Source organism: Capsicum annuum, chromosome 12, assembly GCF_002878395.1.
Source record: "Capsicum annuum cultivar UCD-10X-F1 chromosome 12, UCD10Xv1.1, whole genome shotgun sequence".
Classification (NCBI taxonomy): domain Eukaryota; kingdom Viridiplantae; phylum Streptophyta; class Magnoliopsida; order Solanales; family Solanaceae; genus Capsicum; species Capsicum annuum.
In genome coordinates, this window is record NC_061122.1 from 163,625,689 (window position 1) to 163,631,872 (window position 6,184).

The 6,184-nt window shown below is 33.5% G+C and overlaps 1 pseudogene; it reads right to left on the minus strand.

Annotated features, from left to right (window-relative positions):
* LOC107849144 overlaps positions 1 to 5,040 on the minus strand; it is an 18,812-nt pseudogene extending 13,772 nt beyond the window's left edge.
* Between the last annotated feature and the right edge of the window lie 1,144 nt (positions 5,041 to 6,184).

Sequence of the window (6,184 nt, forward strand, 5' to 3'; positions counted from 1 at the left end):
ACTATCTATCCAGTGACAAGTAATGGTTAAATAATCATTTTTATTAACAGCACGACCAAGATCAGAAGTTAGTGGCGAGGTTTCTTAATTTATCCATAATATAAATCAAACTAAAAAAAATTCAAAATACACAAATATAATAAAATTAAATATTCAACAATTAATACACTAATTAAAAATTAAAAGTAAGAGATGGAACGACAATATCAAATTCTGAAAGTATCCGAAGGTTGCGACTTTAGAAACTTCCACTCGTACTTTGTAATCGCAAAATTAAAAAATAAAATTGAGCACTTTAGGAAATATATAGAATATTTGAATTTTGAGAATTGAGATTTGAGAGAGAATGAAATTTGAGAGAATGAAAATTGTGTGAAAAATGATTTGAAAGTATAGGGTATTTATAGAATATTTTTTGGGTTTAAAAAAATATTTTAATTGAAAAAGTGTTTATTAAAAATGACCATTTAGCCATTTTTGGGGCCCAAACGGTCATATAGTCGTTGGGCCCAACGATCAAACAGCTGAAACAGTCAAAAATAATTTTTTTTTTAAAAAAAAAAAACTAAACGAGTCAGTTCCGGGCCGGTTAACCGGTTGACCTGGACCGGTTTTGGTCCGGGCCGAGTTAACCGATCCAAAAAAAATAACCAAGCCTGGGACCCAGAACCATATAGCTCGTGGGCTGACCGAGCCGGGTCATATCGGGCCAGGCCTCTATGTGGGCCGGGTCAGGCCGAGTCAAACCGGCCTATTTGACAGGTTTATGTGAGGATCTTGTCTTAGTTCATAAGTATTAGGATATATTCTTACCTCAGTTGAGTTACCATTCCTGCTTCAAAACATGATGAGTATATTGTATTACTTTAATTTCTTGAGAACTGTTTTATTTTGAGAGTAATTATTGCCACAAATATATGTATGACAAAACATATTCTTATATGTTTTGTTTCCCATCTTAGGATGAGATGAAACCTAAGGGAAGTTGTTTCTATTTTGAAATGCACTGTTAAGTTTAAGAATTTTTTTAATAATCAGTCAATATTTGAGTTTACCAGCTTGGTATATCGTAGTGTATGATTTTTCATACAAAAATACTGTTTATTGATTTTTTGTCAATTCTTAAGATTTGAATTTGAGACCTCTAATTAAGGATAAAGATATTCCATCCATCCTACTACACCCCTTGATAATAATGTAGGTTTTACACACTTTAACACTTTACTTTTGACATCTAATTGAAAATTCTTAATAATTTCATTATTTTAGTAAGACAAAAAAAAGACATTGAGAAGGAAAATGATCTCGATTGAATGAGTTAAACTTGAAGTCCCAAATATTTTAGGTCAAAGTTTCGAGCACTTTCAACTTCCTTTAGCTTATTAAGGAACATTTTTTTCAATTACAAAATTTAAGTTTTCTTGAGATTCAAAAGAGATGATCAACAACATATTGAAAAAGGAAAAAACTTGAACAACAGACCATTTTAAAACTCTAATTAAATTCACTTTACATTATTAGTTTATTACCCAATCTATAAGGTTGATTATGCAACATACAAAAAATAAGAAATTCTTTTCTCATCGATGATATGTTTTAATTTGATAATTTTTTAGGTTACGTAGTTTATTTGTTTGTTCTGTTTTTGTTAATCCTTTAGCTATAATTTTTGTGGATTTATGGTATCATGTAACAAGCACGGTAAATATGTATCAGAAAAAAATGCTTAAGGTAACTATAAAATCATAACTTTTATAATAATTTTCATCTTTTATTTTTGTTTTGTAATTTATCTTACAACAATTGTAGGGATAATCAAGTAAATGTGATAGTTGTCCAGGTTCTTCAATGTGTTTCTTCAGTGATTGAGTAGCACTTCGTGAAGTCAATCTGTCGATTGTGCTTTTCTGCTTTGTAAGTGCGTAAGTTATTTTGACCGATGCATCTTCTATTTAAGCACAGCTCTTCAAAGATTCATTCTTTATTTCAAATTCCTCCTTTAATCAGAACTCTCATTGCATAGAGTTCTACTTCAAGTGAGACTCCTTCTTCAATTCCAACTCTTGTCTCCTTATTGTTGTAGTAAAACTCCAACTTTTTAAATCAGCACATGTTTATTTATCAGAATCTTTCTCTTCCCACGCATAGGATTCTTCAGGATATTCTCAGAAGTGAAACTCCTTCTTCACGTAGGACTCTTTTTTCAACTCAACTTGGTTTACTTTATCATTAAGTGTTTGAATCAAATTCAACTTGTTATATTCCCCACATGATGTGTAACTTGAGTATATCAGAATTAGGATTGCTTATTCATTCCTATCTTTAAGCAATCTTATCTGCATCTATCAGTGAAACTGGAAATCTGCTTTTCTATGCGTGGACCAGCTCAAGTAACATGTTTCATTCGTGTATCAGTTTGTCAATCATCAAAACTACATAGTACCCAACAAATTTTACTTTTTTTATGATGACAAACCTCTTGTATTTGTGCATTCAACCATCTTCACCTATAGGCACTATAGTATAAAACACTAGAATGAAATCAGTTAGTCAATGGGTTATAAACATTGCATAACCCTCTTATTTTTCCTCTTTTGGCATCATCAAAAAACCATTTCAACGTAATTATATACTAGCCAAAGTGATTAGTTATGCTATTTATGGCCACTGGGGCTATCACCAAAATAATCAGACAAAGATTTGAGCCAATATAGTAATGTATTAAAGAGAGCCAAAACATGAGTCAATTTAGCAGAGATAACCATTCCATTTAACTGTCAGAGCATGTTCTATATTAAACCTAAGCTAGTACTGAACAAAGCAAAACAACTGAGCATTTAAAAAATAAGGTATAAAAGTGGGACATAACTAAGGGTACGAATAGTGATGAGAAAGGAGGAACGGGTGATATCGACTGTGTCAATTGACGAATGACTTCAATATTTTTATCCCTCTCTCAATCAACTTCAAGCTTCAAAGTCATGATCTAAGCCTAAAGGACCACTTATTCCACTTCATGACTGTCTTGTGCAGCTTCAAGTTCAGAATTTAGCTCAGCTAAATTATTTTTTTTCTTATAATTATTTTTTGCAATTAGTGTTAGCCCTCCTTATAGAACTAGGTAGAGCAACATGATTCATCTATTCAAAAACATCCATTATTATTTGAAAAGTCAAACCTAAATTAGGATTGAGAAATCCTAAAAGATCTGAGCCAATTAGGAACTAAAAGGAAGAGCATGTCCCTTTTCATTCTTCATAACATATATTGCATGTTATTAATGATCAAGCTTGGCAAATCCATCGTACAAACTGATATTTTGGTTGAGAGAGAATAAGATACTTCTGGTGTAGGATTAAACACATTTGTGCATAATCAATTGGAGAGAATCACAGAAAGTTGGTCAACCGATTCGTCAGCTTTATAAGACAAGAAGAGGATGAAGTGTGAGGAATTGAACAGGTGTGCTCAACTGTTTCAACTTAGATAGCCTATGCTTATGTCAGTGTAAAACATACCTGATAAGAAAAACTGTGTGGTCACAATTGCTTGTTTGTACCTATTTTTCTGCATAATCTAATACAAAATTAGGTTAGAAGAGTCAAAAATTTGGAATTAGGACACACAACTAAATGTGCAAGACTGAATCGAATAACATTTTAGCTAATAAGATTAAGAATAAAAATAGTTATTTTAGTCAATCATTGAGGGGAGTTCATGCAATTTTAATCATCCCCAAGTCTAACCTATTCCTTTTAAAATGCTCTCTACTTAGTGTCTTTGGTGCTTCTCCTGTCAATTAAGTAACCCACATAGTCAACATTTTTATAGCTCTCAAGAGTGAAATTGTTTTTCTTTGGATACCATAGTCCCAAGTCATTGATTTGTTGTTCCCCCTATCGATATACCCTCAGTCATGTACAACAATTGAACCAGGTGGTACAACATATTTCTGTGTATGTTCATCAGTTTGCTGTCATCCTTTTTAAAAAAAAACTCTCTTGCTTCCCCCTTACACGAGCACTACAAATCTGGCCATCTTTCAAATGATCCATTGCCCCTTTAAATGTGGTGAGTGAAAGAACTTTATTTTTTTCTAGTCTTATCTTTTGAGCAATATTTATTCATGTACAAATTTTGCTTGCCTCCTTTCACTCTCACCTGCAAAACAAACTAGGGGTTAACTTTAGGCACCCAGACAAGCTTGGGTTCTTTCTTATGAGTAAATGGATGAATCAGATTTCTTCTAGCCCATGCAGGCAACAGGTTACGTGACCTATTTCTCTGACCAGGTTTAGTTATCCTTTTCTTGGTCAGAGATAGTTTATTTACCAAATTTAAACTGTTGGATCTGTTTTTGGCAGCAACAGGATATTCAGTGGTTGGTTGTCCTAGTTTTCCACAAATATAACATAAATCCTTATAGAAAATAGTTTCTTTGTGAAAACCTATACCAACCCTCTCATTTTGAGTCCTACTACTCGGATGATTAACAATTCTAGATGACTTGGTCCATCGGTAAGCTCTTCCAAGATCAAGTTTTATCCTAGAGTTTTCTTGAGTTAGCTTTCTAACCTTTTCTCTTTGATAAAACAATTCATCTTTTCTTTGTTTAAGTTCAGACTCAATTATTTAATGATTTTCACTCATGGCTCCTTTTTCTTTTTCACTAATTGACAACTTTAAGATTTCTAATTTTAGATCTAGGTTTGATGAACCAAGTTGACTGACCTATTCCTTTAGGGTTTAGTCTTTTCTATCAGTGACATTCTTACAAATCTCAAGATCAATGCAATCAAACTTTAGGCTTGCAAATGCATTGAATAACTGATCTCTTTCAGATGTGAGCTCATAAAAATCATCAATCAAGGGAATTAGTCTTTTCTTAGAACAAAGATGCAATTTATCTTTAAGATCAAGTAGACTTACCTCAGATTTTATTTCCTTTTCTTCCATGTCTGAGTCACCTATTGCCATAAGTGCACTTTCATCAACTCCATCATCATTAGATTCTTCTGAGCTTGATCCCCATGCAGCCATCGTAGCAAATGATTCCTTCTTTTTGAAGTAAGATTTCTCTTTTAGCTTCAACTCTTTTTCAGCTTTTACATTTTTTCACTCAATTTCCCACAATGGACAATCCCTGATCATATGATCTGTGTCTTCATACTTGAGACAACCAGTTTGAGACTTATAGTTGGAATAACACCTACTACTCGTTCCTCTCTTGTTTTGGCACTTTTCTTTCTTAAAATACCTTTTGAAATTCTTGGTAAGCTTTCTATTATCCAGATCTGATTCTACACTGTCAGGCTCTTTTAGTGCTATTGACTTATCCTTAGTTCCTTTATTTTTCTCTAAGGTATCCATGTTTTTCTCATATGGGTTCACAAGAGTCTCCCAAATTTGTTTGCAGTGGTGCAACCTGAGATCTTGTTATATTCATCTGGTCCAAGTCCGCAAATAAGAATATACTTAGCTTTGGCATTCTTTCCAAGCGTCTTAAAGTCGGCCTTATCATACTCACTCTTGTCTTTTAATACATATTTGTTTTCAGCATCCTTTTTCATGGGGTATTGAGGTCCATCAATAATTCTATTCCAGAGTTCGCAGTCAACAGCCTGAACAAAATCTTTCATCCTTTCTTTCCATCTTGAGTAGTATTGTCCATTGAACGAAGGAGGGCTATTAATGTCTTGTCCTTTGCAGTAGCCAGTAGGTGGTGCAGAATTCATCTTTGATCTTATCTTAAGGTGTTAGCCTTCACAAGATAACCCGCTCTGATACCACTTGTTAAGAATTTGTGCCCTACTGATTATCTTATTTTTGCCTGACTCTTGCCTATCGATGAAATGGGTTGCCTGGCGTGTTCCAAGGAAGCAGTAAAATAAAAAGTAAAGAACACAATGATTTTTACGTGGAAAACACCCGACTCAAAAGGTGTAAAAAACCACGACCTGCACCTCTATAGGATTTAACCCCAACTTCACTAAATAACTCTGAGCCTCAACAACGACTGATTACAAAACTCTTGTAACTAACAAATAGGAATTATAAACTCTAATTCCTTTAACACAACGACTAGGAATTATAAATTCTAATTCCTAACTACACACACACCTCCCAAGGTATGTGTTCCCAAAGTCTCTGAGTTTTCCTCAACTCGAAGACTAGCTCCTAGTTC